The sequence below is a fragment of the Pelodiscus sinensis genome, chromosome 15 (genome assembly GCF_052426305.1).
Source record: "Pelodiscus sinensis isolate ZL-2025 chromosome 15, ASM5242630v1, whole genome shotgun sequence".
NCBI classification, from domain to species: domain Eukaryota; kingdom Metazoa; phylum Chordata; order Testudines; family Trionychidae; genus Pelodiscus; species Pelodiscus sinensis.
The window spans coordinates 29,523,650-29,543,878 of record NC_143066.1 but is presented as its reverse complement, the minus strand read 5'-3'; the positions used below and the strand labels follow the sequence as shown (position 1 = coordinate 29,543,878).

General features: G+C 46.8%; 1 protein-coding gene across 6 annotated transcripts in view; it reads right to left on the bottom strand.

Annotated features, from left to right (window-relative positions):
* Positions 1–20,229, bottom strand: part of ELFN1 (extracellular leucine rich repeat and fibronectin type III domain containing 1) — a 192,250-nt gene that overhangs the window by 120,019 nt on the left and 52,002 nt on the right. For 3 of the 6 annotated variants that reach the window (XM_075899584.2, XM_075899589.2, XM_075899585.2), the window contains exon 2: positions 15,895–15,984. The exons of the other annotated variants lie outside the window; for them this stretch is intronic. The gene's annotated coding sequence lies outside the window, so the exon portion shown is untranslated. The remainder of the gene's footprint in view (positions 1–15,894; positions 15,985–20,229) is intronic. 6 annotated transcript variants of the gene reach the window in all.

The window sequence follows — 20,229 nt, the reverse complement described above, 5'->3', positions numbered from 1 at the left end:
GGGGAGTGAAATAACTGCAAGCTCAACCCGGCGTGTGCTGCTTCCAGAACTAATTGGCGTTCGCTGTGCTACAAACACTCGGTCTTGCAGAGCTTGTGAAAGTGAACAAGAACCTAACTAACCTAAACATGATAGCACTTATTATCGCACTAGTGAGCAAAAGGAAGCACATGGGCAGGAACAAAGGCTCTCCAGGACCCAGACACTGACCTGGCTGCGATTATATTTATCACTGTGTGCCCGTCAGAGCCTCTCTGGATTCATGTGCAGTGTATACAGCAATACAATAGAAAGTGTCAGCCCAAATCATCTCCCCAGACTGACAGCCTCAATTTGACCTTAAGAGTCAGAGCGAACAGATGAGTCTTGCGCCAGGCCCTCTAATACAATTGTTATTGTTTTGCTAGACCAATGGGATGTGAATTCCAGACCAAAAGGCTCTCCAAGAAGAACACACAGAGCATGCAGTCCCTCCGCAGTAAAATACCGAGGCCTGTTAACAGAAGCTTCCTTACTGGACTCAGAGGTATGGCAGGAGAAAGATTATCAGCCAGGAGCTGGCAAGGTAGGGATTTATGAATGAAGATCAGCACTTTGAATAGCAAATTGAAAATCAGACGTTACATGGTCCATGTGGCTAATAACGTTAAGCATACAGTTACCTATGTTTTACACACACACACACACACACACACACACACACACACACACACACACACACACACACACACCACTTGAATCTGTCTTCTTGAAAGTGCCAACCTGCTTAGCACAAGAGAAGACAAATAAATATCCCATTGTAACCATAGGCAGCCTTAAGTTTCCCCTTCCAGTGCAGAGCCAAAACAAGTTCCTAAGGGGATATTCCAGTAGACTCCATTAGAGAGTTCTGGTCTTGTGGGGTCTGTTAGTTTCTCCTGAAGGACCAGTACACTCAGGAAAGCTCCCTTTACTGCATACGCATAATTAGATAGGTCTGCTGTTCCTTTCTAAAACTCTGTTATCAGCTGTTACCAGCTGGAATTCTCACTCAGGCTCCCTGCTGAACCAATAGATACCCAAAGTTTGGGCCTCATTGGCCTGTGACTGAGGGTAGAAGCTTTTATTTTGGAAGTACAAGTGAGCTCACTTAGCTGCGAACACTGAAATGGAGCATTGAAAGGATTAAATAAGCTAGAGCCCAATGTCCCAGCCACCAGCTCAGGGGGCAGGCAGAGATGACTTAGGGCACACAGTATATGGGCTTAGACAAGCCCCCCCGCCATTAAGCAATTGTATTAATAAATAATGTAAGCACCAGGTTTAGAATAGAAGCTCATTTATTTCACTTTTAATAAAAGGAACAAATGTGGTCAGGTACAAACCCACTCCTGAGAGCGATTGTTAAGATTATTTTTTAAATTCCAGCTTCCTCCCCAAATAAAAATGGTTGTTTTCACTACAATAATTCCCAAATACAAGTTGGTGTGTTTCACTAGTGGCGCTACACAGCTCCATTGATTATATGGCTGTTTACTTCTTAGCTGGAGTAAAGAGACAAACCCCACTAATCCCAATGGATCTGGGCCAATATGTACATTTGCAAAATGTTTGCTAAACTGCATGCCAAAACAGACCTTTGTCGACTCCCCAGCAGACTGTGGAGCAAAGCTCAGCTTCCTTTGGGCCACGACTCTGCCCGCAACATTTGCCCCTCCTGTAAACTCTGTGGGAACCTTTCCATTGACTTCAGTGGGCTTTGGATTTTGGCCTTAGCACATGAGCTGTTTGGGCAGTGACTGTATCAGACTATGCGTATGCAGCACAAGGAGCCCTGATAGGAGATGGGGCCCGTAAGCACTCCTGGAATAACTCATTAGTGCATAAAGCACAGAACTGAGTTTCAGGAAATGGGGAGTCTAGTCCCAACTCTGCCACTGATTAATTGTATGACTTTGAGCAAGCCAGGTTACTTCTTTGTCCCAGAGGTTTCTGCTCTGGCCAATGGAAATAGCAATACCTCCATTGCTAGGCAAAAGAGCTGGGCAGCTTAGATAAATGTATGCAACATGCGTTGAGAGTCTTTGCTCCGTCCAGTGGGGCTTTGTCTATTTACTCCCGCGAAATATTTTTAAAGCAAAGTTTAAACTAAGGTCCTGTCAACTGATACAGTAAATAAAAAAGTGACGGTCTATACCTGGGGTTGGCAAATGCCTGTTAAATAGCTTCATTACCATGTGAATGGCTCTTTCACAGGCTCAGTGTTCTGCTAATAGCTCTGGCAGGTTTTTTCACTTTTAAGTTAACTAGATCCTCTCCAGGGGAAGCAGCGCCACAGATAAAAGGAAGCAGATGGGTGGAGAGTAAGGCCCAGTGGTGCCCCAAATCTTTGGGTGCCCTACACAACTGTGTATTCTGCATATGGGGAAGGAATGCACTGAAGGAGTGGGAGCAAAGGATTTCAAGTTCCCTTGTGCAAGGCTCCCTGAGCACTTACCCACTTCCATAGGGAGCTGGGATCTACTCCCTGCATGGTCAGAGCTGCGCTCTGCACCTGCAGTAGGGTGGCAGAGAGGCCATAAGGCACTGGCGTTCCCTAGAAGAGAGGATGCCAGGAAGGTCTGCTGCTGTTTGGGGCTAATGGGGATGGGGGCTCTGCTATTGCTCACCCTGCCCCAACCGGCAGCTGGGACGTGCCTGGTCACTCCATTCAGGAGTTGCCTGTTTGTATATTTCCTGGCAGTAACCCCCTTGCTGGTGTCACTGTGAAGTGATGGGAGGGAGGGAAGGTGATTTGGATTCAATTTACCAAATGCCACTCTCCAGCACCCTTGCAAGTCAGAATCAATTTCCCAGAGCTGCCCTTTGCATCATTTATACCAAGGCAGATTTACATATATTTAAATATAATACAAATCTTCCCAGTCACCATCAGAAGAGTCCAGGAGCACCTCTCTTTTTCTCAGTGAGTTCTGGAAAGATGCCAGAGCAGGAGCAGAGGAGAGGTCTGCTTATGCACAGACAGGAGACAGCCCAGGCAGGGGCAGTGCATGCAGACCCCATGCTGCCCACCTGCCTGCCCGAACTTTGACCTGGTAGCCCATGGGCTGTGTTGGTATTGCACTATAAGCAGGTTTAATCCTTCAGGGAGCTGGGCATGAGGATGCGGCAACCACACCACCTTTTTCCATGGAGCCATTCCCCACCACCTGGGTCAAGTCCATTAGCCAGTGCAGAGGGGTCTGATACTACTCTCTCTGTGAAGGTTAGCCCCATTGCAGGCAGCAGCTCTGAGCAGTCCTTGCATTCACAGATGGGCAAAGATTGCCCCTGCCTCGTTTCCCCGGGCCCTGTGCATCCTCAGAGGGCTGGGCGTGCACCAGGCAACACCTATGGTACTGCGGGGAAAAGATTTAATAGATCTGATTGGCCAAGGGCTGACTGAGAAACCAGAACTTCAGTGCAAATCCAAGCACTACATGCCTCAAGAGTGGGGAAATCCCTTAGATATTGCTGAGGCTTCATGGGAATACCATACTGGGTAAAAAATAGGCCATTGTACGGGAGATCTCGGTGCAGATACAGGAGAATAATTCAAACACATGCTCAACAAAAAAGAGCACCGTGTTAGATGATTAAATCCCCCATGTACCTGCAGTAAGTGGGAAATACATCCTGCTCATCAGCTGTAAAATGTAGTCACCTGTTGAAGGAATTAATCCTTTTTGTGCTCACAGTGCGGCAGAGCTGTGCACAAGGAAATCCTGTCTGAAATGAATCCCTGATAGAGGAAACCAAGTTAAAAGGAGAGTTTTACTGCCCGCCAAGGCTTTACGTTTTTAAAAGGACTCCAGTGGAATTATTGTATTAGCTAGTATTGTGAGCCGGGATTTCAGAGAAACCTCTATTCACGGCAGCAGCAGCAACAACTTGGAGTATCAGGCCAAACTGACCTGCATCTAGTAAGCAGGGAGAGGGGAGAGGAGGAGGAAGAGAATGGAGGAAGCAGAGAGCCAGAGACCCAGCAGGGTAAAAGGGAGAGGGCTGGAGGTACAGATAAGGAAAGTAATTGGGGGAAAAGCAGGGAATAGAGAGACGGAAAGAGAGGTGAAGGGGAGAAGAATGCAGGAAGGAGAGAGACCACGCTGATGGGAGGTAATCTCATCACAGAGTAAGACTGATGTCTGGAGCTTTTCTGGATGAAAGCACACACAGGAGATGGAAGGTGGCTGTCACCCCATCTAGGAATACCCTCAAAATCCCGCGCTGTCTGACACATGGCCGAAGAGCACACAACAGGCAGTGCAACAGGAGGGCAAAAAGAATGCAGTTCAAGGTCAGCTACCAGGCAGGGAACAGGCTCTGTCAGATTTCTGGGACACACCGAGGCAGGCCAGCCAATGGGCTGGGGAAAGGGAAATTTGTGAGCATGGCTGTGATAAGCCTGTGAGGATAGCGAGTACCTTGGAGAACAGGCGGACACTTTGCTTCTCTTTAGCAGATCCCATCGCTAAAGATTACCCTCCCCCAAAGCCCTCTCAACCACCCCCAGCATGTCCTCCTGATTTCTCTTCCTATTGCTTTTCAGGCCCTGAATGCCATTTATTTTTGCTTGCTTGATTCACTCATTCATTGAATAAAGGCATCATCATTATTATTATTATCCTCGTCATCGTCCTCCTCATCACACATTATATTATTTGCATTGCAGAGCTGGAAGATTTCAGGTTGAGGCAGGAAATTTGTGCAAGTTGTTATTACCGCAATCAGATGAAGTGAGAATTGGTTCTGCAAGGGGCTGCCAGAGTGCATCTCTCCCAGCAGGATGTGAAGGCTTTGGCCAATCACAGGAGGCCTCAGCGAGGCTGTGCAGGGCCTGTCGTCAGCCTCAGACATGTCTTAGGCATCCCTCCTCCGCCCCCTCCCCACCCAAAGCTCCCAGCAAAGAATGGGGAATGTGTAAATGGGGGGCGGCTTCAGAACAGGCTTGGCGCAATTGCACATTTTCTGCCTTGCTGATGGTATTTATTAGGCAACGGAAAATAGCTATTTTACCATCTGCCTCGTAAAAAAACCACCCTCATTAAATTAATGGAATGTGCAGCTGCTGCACGCAGTCGTCGTCTTCCTGCCATTGCTTCCTGAGAATCCCGGCTCTTGGAATCACACCAAGCAGAGCCATGGACAGTAGCTGAGTCTAGCAGGAGGCTGTGGGCCGAATGGCTCCGAGGCCAGGTCACATATGTTCCAGGAGCTGGAACTAGAGAGCTTGCCCACTCCAAGCCACAGGCTTCCAATCCCATCTGCAGGAGAACTCTATTAGCTCTCTGTAGCAGAAGGCTCCTTGTCTTCCCCGCAAAACCAGCTACTTGATGGTAATCTCTCTCCCTCACTGACACACACTAAGGGCCCGATTTCCTCCCAGGCTCCCATTGCTTAGTGCCACTCCAACAACATGAAGCAGCTGTCAACTAATGAAAAGTGGCATTGCCCTCGCTTTAACGGGCCAGCTCAGCTGGGCATGCAAGCTTTTTGTATCACCAGAGCACTACAAAGCAATCACAGCATGACGTGACAGAGGTTGTAATGCTGTGGGGGCAGGGACCATCTTTCTGTTCTGTATCAGTGCGGGCCCTGGCCCTGCGGCGTCCTGGTTTGTGACGGGGGCTCCCAGGTGCTGTGCAATAACAGCACCATTCAGGGCCAGCGTGAGGCGGGTACAGTCAGTTCCCCTGCATATGGCCCTGCGTTTTATTATTGGCCCCGCTCCATGCTCTATTCTCATGAACTGGAGACTTTGTTTTATTACATATTAAAAGAAATCATGATTAAAAGTTCAAATTCTATTAAAAATACGTAGGTACCTGTGTGCTCTCTAAGCGGCCTGGCAGCCCAGCTTCACAGGTGATTGATCAGCCCTGCCCCGTCAGTCTGCTCTGTGGAAGGAGCCCTGAGCCTCTGACTGGGCAGAGCTGATCAATCACCTGTGAAGCTGGGCTGCCAGGCCGCTTAGAGAGAACACAGGCACCTACGTATTTTTAAGATGCGCATTTCAAAGCAGAAGTGCCCACATGGAGCCCGGAGTCAGTGGGACTTCCCGCTGGCCCTGTACTGCTCGCGGCATGCCAGCTTTGAAATGTACAAGAGTTCCCAGCGGGGGCTCTTGTGCATTTCAAAGCAGAAGCACCAGCATGGAGCCTCTAGTTAGCGGAGGATTCAGAGTCCCCTGGTGACCCCAGGCTCCATGCAGCGCTGCCACTTTGAAATGCCACAAGGAGCCAGGGTCAGCTCGGGACTTCCCAGCTGATCCCGGGCGCCATGTGACATTTCTGCAGAACCTGGGTTCAGCTGGGAAGTCCCCAACTGACCTGCAGCATTTCCACAGAATCCAGGATCAGCTAGGCACTCCCCAACTGATCTGGGGCTCCATGTGGCATGTCCACGGAACCTGGGGTCCGCTGGGGACTCTCCAGCTGACTCTGGGTTCTGCATAAATGCCGCATGGGGCCCCGGATCAGCTGGGGAGCTCCCAGCTGATCCCGGGCTCCACACGGTGCTGCCGCTTTGAAACACTGCAGCATTTCAAAGGGGCAATGCCGCATAGCTGATCCTGGGCTCTGTGCGCGCTATGGCATTTTAAAGAGGCAGCGCTGCACTGAGCCCGGGATCAGCTGTGGGGTACTGCCCCCTTGAAATGCCGCCACGGCATTTCAAAGGGGCAGCGCTGCATGGAGACCTTACCAGGCTCTGTGTGGTGCAGCCACTTTGAAGTACCCCTTCTCCCTCCCCTCTTTGCTGTCTCTATCTGATAAAGGCAGCAAAGGGAGGGGGAGAAGCTACTAGTCGACTCGACTATCTGATCATGCTTATCGGATAGTTGATTAGTCCTTAGTACATACATGGGTTTTGCAGAAGTAAAATGTTCCTTATGACATAGGCAAATAAGGTTGAAATACATAAGTCCATTTTAAACCAAGCCCCATAACGAAGTCAGTAATGCGGGCATAGCCGTGTAAAATACAGAGATAGCCCACTGCGTATGGTGCATAAGCCTATCGGCTGTTTTGACAATTCTCAGTGTGTCAATGACGTTCATGTGGTGAAATCTGGTTTTAGTTATTGTTTTATAGTGAATTTGGATTACTTTTCTTCATCATTTTTGTGCCACCCATTATATATCTATATTGACATATACAGATAAATCTATAGGCCCGCTCCTGCTCCATATATTCAAGCTAGACCCCAGAAATAATCATGCTGGCTCTGAGAACACTATACTCTGAAATCTCCTCAGCACTACATGAGTTTCCAGTTCCTTCATCTGTGACTGGGCCTGACGCTCTTTGTATTTTCACAAGGCTAAAAGAAGTCTCTTCTCTGGAACTATGGCTAATTTCAGTGTTTTTCACTGCACATCTGATCCTTTGAGGTGCTGAGAACTTTCAGCCTTGTACAGAAGCCAGCAGGCTGCCCACCACTGCTCCAGAAGCTTGAAACACTCTAGGAAAGATCCCAAGCACAGAGTCTAGGATTCTCTTCATAACAGTCCTGGTGTAGGGCCAGGAAGAGGCCTTTGCTACAGCTCTGTGACCCTGAGAGACACAGTTAAGCCAACTTAATCCCCTGTATAGACACTGATAAGTTGACAAAAGAGGGGCTGAATTTATCAGAGTGAGGGAAAAACCCCTTCCATTGCTGTAGTACGGCAGCACTGCTGCAGCTGTGTCACTGTGGCGTTTGTAGCACAAATGTACCTGGAGATGCCACTCACTCCTAGACCTACTCCTGCAACATCCATGAGGGAACCTGTGAAAACCTGTCTGGAAGATCTAGCCCAGAGACAGCGAACAGACACCATCTTGATTGAGTTGGCCTGATGGAGAGACGCTGCCTCAGAATCAGCATGAGAGAAAAGGGAAATGGCCCCTTGTATTTCACTTTAGCAGAATGAAATGTTGCCAGTATATGCTTGCAATGTGGTCCAATTACTTTGTGCCTTAAATAAATCCTGACATAATAAACCCTAATGCCTCCAAAGAAGCTATTACTATCCATCATAAAAATAATCCACATTGAAAAGCAGAGATAAACACTTCTCCCCTGCCGAATAACATGGCTCCAGAGGATCAGTTCCAGTCAAGGACCATAATTTCATGTTTAGCCAATCGATGAAGGCAGCTCCAAAAAGTAACTGTCTAGTTCTAGGCAACTTGCTACTTTTTCTCCCTTTCCTTTATGTAATTTCTCTGAAAATAATGATTGGGAAAGACCAACCCTAAAACCAAGAGATCAAAGTGAAAATGCAGTAGGATGCTGTCTTGCCTTGATTCACATCTGTATGTCATTCCACACCTCCAACTCTTAAATGGCATTAGCTATAATGGCAACCTGGCCATTTAATTTCAACTCTGCATTCTCTGGGCAGTTGTGCATTAATAGTAGAATTTCATTGTGACTTTCCTATCGCTGGGGATGCCAGCATTATTGACAGTTGTGTGGGGGGTTTCTATTTGCATGTATGTGACAGGCACACATGCATGCATGTGTGTATCCCTGTGGGTAGATTTCTAGCAGAGCTCATCAACATTTTTTGCTGAAAAGTAATTGAGACCAAAAAAGGGTTTTTAAGTAAAAAAGAACAAAAACTGCATTCTGTGTCAGGTATTTGGTAAAAAAAAAATTCAGTTGGTGGATTTCGAAAAACTAAACATTGCACACACACTCCATTACATACACTGAAAATCCCAAAAATTTAATGGGAAATTTAGAAGTGACACTCACTCACATAAATACATTAACAAATTATTTTTATAATATCATCTTTTAACCAGCTCTTGTTTCCTGCATGTAAGTTCATTGCCAATACATAGTAAATATGCTTTTGTGTGTGTCTACCCACACATGGGAATGTTGGTTGTTGTGCATGCGGCAGGAAATGTTTCGTACCACAGCACACAAGTACATGTTAGCAATTGAATGACTGTTTTTTCATGTCTGCATTTGAATATGTCGCATGGTCCCATGTTTTACAGGCATATCATTACTGTATATAGTAGTGACTGTGCATTATAGGTACTGCAGCTGTGTGCGTACATAGGTAAGGATTGTCAGTTATGGATGAGGATGCCTTTTGCACATGTATCTAATGTTTTCAAGGGCAGGTGGATGGGGATGCACTCAGCCTGTTTGTACACGTGCACATGCTCTGTGTGCCAGGACTTAGTGATTGTATGTGTGAGTAGGGACTGTGAACACAGGAGCATGTTTTCACATGTTTGAGCACATGGCCGCTAGCTAAGGGACTGAAAGGCAAGGCACATCTCAGGTGACTTGCTAGCTCTGGGAGGGTTGCTGGACTTACGTAGTAGCTAGGATTCTCTGACACCTTTTCAGGTAATCAGATGATAGTCATGGGCTGCCTCTGCTCAGAAGACTGTTTCCACTTAGCACCCCACACCAGAGGTGCTGGAACCATCTTTATTGTGGGGGTGCTGTGAGCTGTTGAACCTAGAGTGCCCACCCAAAGTTGGGAGGAGCCGGCCAGCAGCTGGCAGGAGGATTGGTGGTGGCAGGAGTCCATGCTGCGGCCCAGCCCCCTTCCTCCTTCTCTTCCCGTCCTCCTTCCATTAACTGGCAGTGGCAGTGGCTGGCGGGGAAGGCACAGGCTGGGTGGCTCCAGCCCTGTGGCATGACTCCCGGGCCACACTGATTTGGGGGGTGCTGGGCAGAGGTGGGTGGGGAAGGGTGGAGCAAGAGCAGGATGGGGGCAGAGCAAGGGGGAGGGAGCAATGGGGACAGTGCCTCCCCCTCCTTCCCCTGCCATGTGTCGCCACGGCCAACTGGAAACCCTGTTTATAATGGAAACGACTTCAAGCCAGGGGGTCCTGCCCGTTTAGTTCCAGCCCCTATGTCCCAGAGGCTTTAGCTAAGGATACGCTCGAATGGTTAGTCAGGGTTAGACATCCTCTCCTACTCAGGAGACGCAAGGCTATGGAAAGAAACAGCTTCTTATCCTGCTGTGGGCCATGTCCAGCAAGGCCAATTCCTGTGTCCACCCACTTTCATCAGAAGAGACGGTGAACTAAAGGCCTCCTTCACATCCCCTTGAAGGCTGAGCCGTGACAGAGATGATGAAACATGGAGCTAACAGCGATGACCCCGCTGACCCAGCTGCTGGGCCTACACGAGCTTATTTCATTACCATGGTCTGATTAAGTTTCCTTCCCCATCAAGATGGCCCATGTGCGTAGGGGACCTGTGTGATTCTCCACAGATTTGGCAGTGCTAACCAATGTGAGTGCCTGCTGATGATTAAAGGAAACTTTCCCTTTTAAATTGCTTTGATTGGGGTTGATAGCTTTGTGAAGTTGGACACTCCGCTCTAATGATCTGTGAAAGGCTCCCTGCTGTGACCGCCGCATCCTGGCAGCAGTGAGAAAAATTCCACAGAGAGACCCAGATCAGAGAGAGAGGCACGTCTTTGGAAACGAGACCGCACATGCTCCGACGAAGCCCTTGGTCTCTAACAGTAATAGGGGGAAAAAGATCATTTTCTGCTGGCTTTCGTCTCTCTGCTGAGGGACAAAAGGAATCAAGCTTCCTTCTTCAGCTAGTTGGTTGGCTTGGTTACGGGGTGTGAGTGATGGAACCAAATGATGGCAAACAGTTTGCAATGGTAGCAGATTTTGTGCATGGCATCTGTCTGTCTGCCAGCCAGGAATATCTCTCCTGTCGGTGTTCCCTGTAAGCTGAGCACTTGGGCAGCCACCCAAGAGATTTAAATACTGCCCAGCTAATTAGCAGAGCATCCACAGTCAGTAACATGTGTTTCTACTAGTGGTGCACATTCACACATACCTTGGTGCACAAAACAAAATTTATTATACACAAAATAAAATTTATTATGCACACAGATGGTAAATTAGAGGAAACACTGCTCCTGATGTTTGTGGCTTGTCCTCTGCTAGCAGTCTTTTTAAATGCAGGGCTTGTTTATTGTTGTTGCTGCAATTACAATAGATGTGCATGGCCCTTTGCAATGCACAGAGAGGATATATTGATATATTGCAGTAGCTCCCAGAAGCTACCTTCAGGATTAAACTAGTCACTGTGCAAACTTATGTGAAGACACAGTCCTCCTTGCCCAGGGGAGCTTAAAGCTGGTGCAGAGATGAAAATATTAGCATGCCAACGGGAGCAGCGTTGAGTCAAAGCTGAGCACTAAGGGTACGTCTACCCAGCAATGTTATTTCAGAATAACGTCCATTATTCCAAAATAACAATCCATCTACACAGCAATTCCATTATTTTGAAATAAATTCAAAATAACGGAGTGCTTATTCCAACTTCTGTATACCTCATGCCATGAGGAATAACACCTCTTCCGAAACAGCTATTTCGGAACAGCAGTAGTGTGGACGCTCCACTGCTGCTATTTCAAAATAGCACCTCCCCAGGGCCATTCAGAATATTTACTCCTCAGTGCCTCCTGGGGCTCTAAATCAAGGTAGTGCATCCACCTTAAGGAAGCCAGCCTCCGTCTAATTTTGAGGCTTCCCTGTAGTGTAGATGCACTATTTTGAGATATGCTATTTCAGAGTATTTCTTCCAGCATAGCTTATTCTGAAACAATCGTGCAGTGTAGACGTAGCCTAAAAGTCAATCAGGACTGATGTGGAGACCATCTGTTCATACGGAGAAAGAGACAAGACAACATGTACTGAAGCAAACAAAATCAGCACCACACAGGTATGCCTGGGAGTTGTTCCCCATTGAATATCTGCAGAGCCACCACCCTGTCCTCTCAGATCTCTCCTCACTTGTGTGGTGATGCCTCCAAACAACTTACTGATGGTTAGGGAGCTGGTTTGTGGTGACCACGGCTTATCATGCTGATCACAGTTGCCTTATCAGCACCTTGTCTCCCTCGTCCCTTGATATTTCTAGTCTTATACTGTAAGTTCTTCAGGGCTATATTGGAAAGCTCTACTCACCCCTGGATGGTGCCTCCTCCTTTGATGGCTCTGAAGGGTAACCCACCCAGGATGTTTCCCCTTCTGGCACTGGCACTCCATCTTTTCCTCTCTATATGGCCCCTCGTTCATTCCAGGAACTGCAGCCTCCTCTTCATCACATGGCCCTCTGGCTTGGTCACTATGTGGATTTCCCTTCCTGAAGTCCTGTCACACCAATGGCCCCATGTAGTCTTCTCTGGCACTGCTCTACCGGTGCTATTTCCTCAGTGGCTAGGAGGGGAATCCAAGCCCAACCGTTATTCTGGGAGCCAGTTCAGGCAACTTACACCTGGCAACTGTTGCCATGGACAGCCATGTACAAGGTTCCCTCTGACCCTGTTGCTCTTTCCCTGGACTTCTGGTTGCTCTCAGTCTCTGGTCATCCCAGATCAAACTCTGTCCTGCCACGGAGTAACTACAGATTATGGACCCTACAGCCTCAAACACATCTTCCTGGCAGCAACTGCAGACTACTTCTCCGCAGCCCCTTTCTGTTGCCAGCTTCCTGGTTTTATAAACCTGACCCAGCTCCTCCCACAGCTGGACTTCCATCTGCCAATTAGATCTTAGCACTCGCTGGCTGTTCTCCAGGCATAGCATATAGGTTAGCTGGACTAATTTATAGAGTTCTGCATGGATACAACATTTTGTATCTGCAGCCACATCCATGGCTGCAGATACCTGCAGATATAAAGTGGATAGCTACTGATTTGCAGGGTTCTACTGATTTACCCTTGCAGGCCTTGTGTGGGAGTAGACAACCCACCACTAGGGAAAGGATCACCACTTTGTTGTCTGATTGCACAGCACCATGGGGTTGGGGCCTCAAAGTATACAGCCGAACCAACAGATAATAGTAAGGTCTGGATGCCTGATCTCTCAGAATAGACATTGTACACCTTCCAAGTCACATGATGTTATTGATACACACTTCTTTGGAGATTTGTTTCCATCACTGTTGCTGATCATCTGTTCCTGCTGGCAGGGCTACAGAAACACCCACCTTCTGGTATGAATGAGACTCAGACAGAAGCAGCTACATTTATTGACTCCTTTATTCAACACCTTCACTCTGTCACTGATCTGCAAGGAAGCCTGAATTCGTAGCAAATGTGAAACACACGCTGACAGTTCAATCCCCCCCTTCAGGCCAATGGCCTTTTCTGGGCTCCTGTTTCTGAGGCCTGAGATTCACCTGAGCAGCGGAGGAGTGAAAGATCTATTGCACAAAGCCAAATTGGCTTTCACTGGAGTCATGGGTCTTCCTCCCCTAAGGGGTCTAAAAGGGCATGACCAAGCAGCATTGGCGCAAAGCTCTGGACACAGGGCCTAAGGAATCCTCTGGCGGATGACCCTCAATATGACATTGTTGGCTCTTAATTCTTAAGCCTGCTTTGGAAGGATTTCAGCAGATCCTATTTAATCACTGCAGTCCCTTCATCTCCTCTGTCTCTGTGGTGTGTAGTGTTATAGTTTTCCTCAGCCCTCTCATCATCTGGTGTATGGCAGCTACGTATCTCCCCCTCAGAATTGGAGTGCTACCCCAGGTTGTACCCAGTAAGCAACAGAACACGGGCACCTGCTCCCTCTAGTTCAGCGGTTTTCAAACTTTTTTTTCTCCATGACCCACTTGAAGAAAACTGCAACCCAACTTCATTTGACTAGCGTGTGGGCTCTGGAGTGGAGCTGAGGAGGACAGTTTTGGGGCATAGGAGGGGGCTCCAACTTCAGGGGGAAGGTCACGAGGGGTTCTCTCGAGCGGCTCTCAGTCAGCAATGCAGCAGGGGGTGCTAGGGCAGTTTCCTGCCCCTCCCTGCACCACACACCATGCTGCGCCCCAGAAGCAGCCAGCATCAGGTTCCCAGCCCCTGGGAGTGCGGAGCTAGTTCTCAAGGCAGGAGCAGCACATGTTGCCCTGTATGTTTCTCCCCACCTAGGAGCCGGACCTGTTGCTGGCCGCTTCTGGGCAGCTCAGTCTGCAGGGCCAGAACAGGCAGTTAGCCTGCCTCCGCACACACACACCCCGGTCACCTGAACACCAGCAGCAATGATACCCGGTGCCTGACATTCCACGACGCAGTACTGGATCGTGACCTGTAGTTTGAAAACCACTGCTCTAGTTCTAGCAGCCACACCGACATAGAAAGAAACACATGACTCCACAGAAAGCAAAACCTCTGCTGTTTAACTCGGGAGGTGGACTGAAGGAATGCCCTTTCAGTTCTGTGTGCTTTCAATGCACAATGCCTGGAGGAGCGCTCGTTTACTAACGAGTAACTCAAATATCATTTGCTTAATTTTCACCCTGTGCACACAAGGGGCCTCTTATTTCTTGTTAACAAAGGGCACAGCTCCCTGCAGGTGTGCTATGAACTCCCAGCCGTAGGGTTTCGCTGTGCATAGCATTAAATATTTAAGCGCCTGTCAAAAACGTTGTATCCAGTTTTATAGTTTTGCTCCATTAGCTGTGTTTCCAAAAGCCACCACAGCAACTACTGAGCATTTATTCCTGTTGCAGCCAGCTTAGAAGTTATGATCTGAGAAGCTGAGAGACAGGACAGTATGTTCTGTTGCGGTGCCTGGTTTTCCACCTTACTGGTTGGGTGAGACACTGCCGGCTTTGAAATATTGTTTTTATTCCTAACTTAGAAAAATAAAATAAAAGGATTGATTCTGCTGTCTACTTGTCTCTCTATTGCCTGCTAAAGAAGTTACCGAGGGAAGCCAGATAACTGATATTTATGTAAGTTGGGGGTTTGTCATTTTAGATGTCTCACTTAATTTGTGTTAGTCAGTTGCTAGAACCATTCTTTCTCTCCTGATTTGTCCTGAGGTGTGCAATGAGGTATTGTCCTAAAGTTATTTTCATGTCAGTTGGGAATGTGTAGGTGACATTACATTATTTTTAATGCTATAAATATAAGACAACAAACACTAAAGAAAGCAAGGAATGAATACAGTTTTTTCACATTAGGTGTTGGGACAGAGTGTGAATAAATGGTTAGATCAGGAGAGTGGGGACTGGAATGCCTATCCTGTTTATTATTACTACTACAGCACTCCCAAGTAACAGTGGCGCCCCACTATGCTAGGCACAGCACAAGTACATAGAAGGAGACAGTCCCTGTCATAAAGAACTTACAGTCTAAATAGACCACACAGACAAGGGGGGGGGGGGGGGAGGAAAGAGGAATAGAGACACAGAGAGGGTAAATGACTTCCCCTTGGTCCAGGGGAGCCAACAGCCTCTACAGGCCTCTTGGCAAGGTGGGGAGGGAAACCTACACTTCTGGGAGGAGAGGGGCAAAGCAAAGCCAGTCCTCAGAATTGCCCAGAGAATGATGCTTTCCATCCCCAGCCCTCAGAGCTACCCAGAGCTCTGGCGGTGATTTAAAGGGCCCAGGACTCCAGCTGCCATCCCAGTGGCTGTGGCAGCCACAGGCCCCTTTGAATAATTGGGTCCCAGGACAGCTGCCCTCTCCTGACAAGCCTGCCTAGGTTACACAGCAGGTTGGGGGCAAAGCAGAACCCAGATCTCCTGAGTGATAGTCCAGTGCCCTATCTCCAGACCACGCTGCCTCGCTACAGCAGGCTGATGTGTCACTCTGGTATGTCACCACGGCAATGAAATACCTGTGGCTGGTCCCTGTTAGCTGACACGGGACCACAGGGTCAGGCCACGGGGCTATAGAATGGGAGTGTAGATGCCCAGACTCCAGCCAAGCCCCAAAATCTACACCACTGCTTGATAGCTCTGCATCCCAGGCCCCATGACCTTTGGTCAGCTGACCTGAGCCAGGCACAAGTGTTTTATTGCAGTATTTTTTTGCCCATAGTGACCTCAGGATGCTAAGAATGAAGGGGAGTTTTTCAACGGCAAAAATAGCAATAGAGAGCTTACCTCCCATTCACTGCCACTCTTCCAATTCATCCTGGGCTATACTGATCTTAAATCTATGTGACATGCCTGGAGAACACTGTGACTGGGAACCTAAAATACCAAAGACAGATAAATCTCAGGAAAGTCACGTTCCCATCTGGTGCCTCAGTTTACCTCCATAAAGTAGAGACCATGCTGCTTATCAATAGGCTTGGAAGAATTAGATTTTTATTGGCAAATGGGAGCAAATGCTGATTTCAACACACACACTCACACACAGAAAAAAAATCCATCAATAATCATCAAAATGTAAAGATAGATAATAAGAAACCTGCTACTAGAGAACTTGCTACAGTTTGATTTAAGGATATTTACTTTGTATATTTCTGACACATAATGTTGACAATTTGTGTTTTAAGAGGTACATAGGTTTAACTTTTTGAATCATCAGGTCTTCTCTAAAGAAAAAATTATTGCCTGACACCCTCTATTGTCTGACTGTAATTTCCTGCAATGATAACAAGTTAAGTGGTTAAAAATTAAAAACTGCTTAAACTCCAGGATTTTGCACAGCTGTGGAAACTGATACAAAATATTAAAATGTTTAAAAATAAACATTGATATTATTCATCTAAATTATAAAAAAACACACACACACAAAATAAGAAGTCTGCCAAGCCTGCTTATTCATAATGCAGGGATATTATGAGGTGTAATTGTTTTTAAAAAGTGTTTGGAAATGCTTGGACAAAAAGGTCTATGATTTTGACCCTGCAGTCCTGATCCACAGGAACTGAGGAGATCTTATGTATTCAGGAAAAACTCCCACTACCTCTCAGGTGACAAGAGATCTAGATTGATTCCTCCACCTGATGACACTAGCAGCTGGGGTTGAATTAAATACAAAGTCTTTTCCAGAGCCTCAGAGATAGAACCATTTATTGGACTAACGTAGGGGAAGGTAATATTAAAAGAGCCATTTACATTCTCAGGAACTTTCAAGATTCTTGGTTTTCTCTCTCTCGCTCCTTATTTATATCTGTGTGAGAATAAAAGTATTTCATCCTCCCAGCCCCCTTGCCTTTGCTTTGACCCTCCAATGAAGTTGTAATCCCCTGTTTGTGACATCACAATCAGTTGCCATGGGAATGTCACAAACTCAGCATTATGACTTCACAGCTGGATTACCGAGGAGAGGATGGAGTGTGAGGGAGACAGCACTTGTTTCAACAAAATATCTTGGGTAATTAGCAAAACCGGCAATGAAAATTATGATAAAACACAAGATAGAAGCATAAATCCATTTTATAACTATGATCCATTGGAAAGTGATCCCAAGTGAGAAAGAGCTCTTTAATGGCTCTTACATTCTTAAGTAAACTGAAAAAGTCAGGGAATACAAGTATGAAATTACAGTGATTTGTTTTATTGAGCTTTTCACTGGATAATTAAGGAGAGGATTATAAATTGGAATATTAAAGGGCATTGGAACTCTCACTCCACTCTTGCACATGCAACTGACTGCACCTCATTTGTGTATGCAAGCAAATGGTTTCCACATGCAAGTCTGATGCACCCCTACGCTTGTGGATACCGGCCAGTCCACATATGAATCAAAGTGCACAAAAACAGGCGCAGAGGCTGATGTGCCGTTTGTATATAAACAGCAAAAATGTTGTTTTGAGACCCTTCTAATAAATGTAAGCAATGGAAGTTGAAATCTGATGGTGGTGGCAATACAGGGAGGTTAGAACCTGACATCACAACATCCAGTGGCCTATGAACTGTCTCCTTCCTTTCTGTCATTGGCATTTCCTTGTGCCATGTTTCATGTGTGTGCCCTGCTACAGCTCATGAGTGGTTTGAGTGGAAAAACCTAAATCCAGCTCTGGATGTCTTTAAGAGTTCATCTATGCTGGAAAAAGCCACCATGCAACAGAGAGTCTCAGACGCTATGTCAATGGTCTTGGGCTCATGAGTCTTGCGCTATAGGGCTAAAAATGCCAGGGTTCAGGCTCAGGCTGGCACCTAGACTCTGCCCCCGCCCTGCACCCACCTCACCAGTTTTCACTGCTGGAGCTCCAGCCCAAGCAGGAATGTTTACATGGCCATTTTTTACTTATAGTGTGAGCCTGAGACAGTTGACCGAGGTTCTGAGACTTGCTGTCGCAGGCCTTTCTTTGCAGTGTAGACGTACTTTTAAAGTACAAGGGGGAAATGTGCTGTCAGGAGAACATGTCCCAGGTGAAACACCTGGTGATTTAGAACATCACTGCCCTGTGGCTGCAATAGGGGGAACAACAAGAGAGGTCTGAAGAGGAGACCAAACCCAGCGGCAATAGATAGGCCCTAGTAGGGAACAATGGAAGTATTGCTCACTATTCCCCATCTCTTGCTCCTAGAAATTACACACATACATATCCATACACATGGAAGAAACATTGTCATAGACAGTCGTCCCCCATGCATCTCAAAGACATTAACAAATAATGATAGAAATGTAGCCGTGTTAGTCTGGTGTAGCTGAAACAAAATACAGGACTATGTAGCACTTTAAAGACTAACAAGATGGTTTATTAGATGATGAGCTTTCGTGGCCCAGACCCACTTCCTCAGATCTGAGGAAGTGGGTCTGGGCCACGAAAGCTCATCATCTAATAAACCATCTTGTTAGTCTTTAAAGTGCTACATAGTCCTGTATTTTGTTTCATTAACAAATAATATATTTCAGCTCCTCAATTAACAGCGAGATTACTTGATGTAGTTACTGTGTAGAAAGCCCCATTCTCCCCCCAAAAAAACCCTCCTCTGTATACAGCCAACATGCTACAGAAGCTATCTGAAGCCACTATCTCATGCACAAGTGGGGGGGGAGGAATTGCTAGGGAGGGCTGCAGACCAAACTGGATGACCAAGGTGATCAAACAGGTAAGGAAGAGAAAGCAGAAACCCTTCAAGGAATGGAAGATGGAAGGAATCAGCAAGGAGAACTACCTCTCAGAGAGCAGAGGGGGGAAAGAGAGAACTGGAAAACTCTAAGCAGAGCTGGACCTTGCAAAGGGATTTAAAACCAATTGCAAAAGGCTCCGTAGCCTAGAAATAAACAGAAAACAAGGAAAGAAGTGGGACCACTAAATACTCAGGATTAGATGGAGATTAAAGATAATCTAGGCATGGCCCAACACCTAAACAAATATTGCAGAAGAGGTATCACTAGCAGCCATAGGGAAGTGATAGCACCATTCTAAAAGACACTTATGAGACCTCCTCTGGAACCCTGTGAGTAGTCCTGGTCTCCCATGTTTAAAAAAGATGGAAGAGGTGCAGAGAAGGGCTGCTAGGGAGATCTGAGGAATGGGAAACCTACCTTCTGAGAGGAGGCTCAAAGAACTTTGCTTGCTTAGTCTAACCAAATGAAGGCTGAGGGAAGATACGGTTGTACTCTGTAAATATATTAAAGGGATAAATACCAGGGAAGGAGAGGAGTTATTTAAGCTAAGTAGTGATGATGAAAGAAGAACAAATAGAGTTAAACAGTGTGGCTACGTCTACACTGGCATGATTTTCGGTTAAAAGCATTTTCGGAAAAGTGCGTCTAGATTGGCAGGATGCTTTTCCGCAAAAGCACTTTTTGCGGAAAAGCGTCCGTGGCCAATCTAGACGTGGTTTTCCGCAAAAAAGCCCCGATCGCCATTTTTGTGATCGGGGCTTTTTTGTGGAAAACAGTACTGTGCTGTCTACACTGGCCCTTTTGCGCAAAAATCTTTCGGAAAAAGACTTTCACACGAGCGGTAGCAGCATAGTATTTCCGGAAAAGCACTGCCGATCTTACATGAGATCGTCAGTGCTTTTCCGGAAATTCAAGCGGCCAGTGTAGACAGCTGGCAAGTTTTTCCGCAAAAGCAGATGATTTTGCAGAAAAACTTGCCAGTCTAGACACAGACCGTGGGTTTGAATTAGATGAAGGTTTCTAACCAGAGGGGTGAAGTTCTGGGACAGCCTTCCAAGGGGAGCACTGGGGGCAAATAACAAACAAACAAACAAAAACCCTCATTGGCTTCACGGTTGATCTTGATAAGTTTATGGTAGGGATAGTATTGGGACTGCCTATGATGACATGTGGCCCATCAACAACTGTCATTAGCAAAAATCCCCAAGGGCCAGAAATGGCTGGGGTACTAGATGGGGAGGGCTCTGAGGGTATGTCTAGACTGCATCCCTCTTTCGGCAGAGGGATGCAGATTAGGCAGGTCAACATTGCAAATGAAGCGGGGATTTAAATATCCTGAGCCTAATTTGCATAAAAATGGCCACCATTTTTGGCACTTTGTTGGCAAAAAGCAGCAGTCTAGAGGG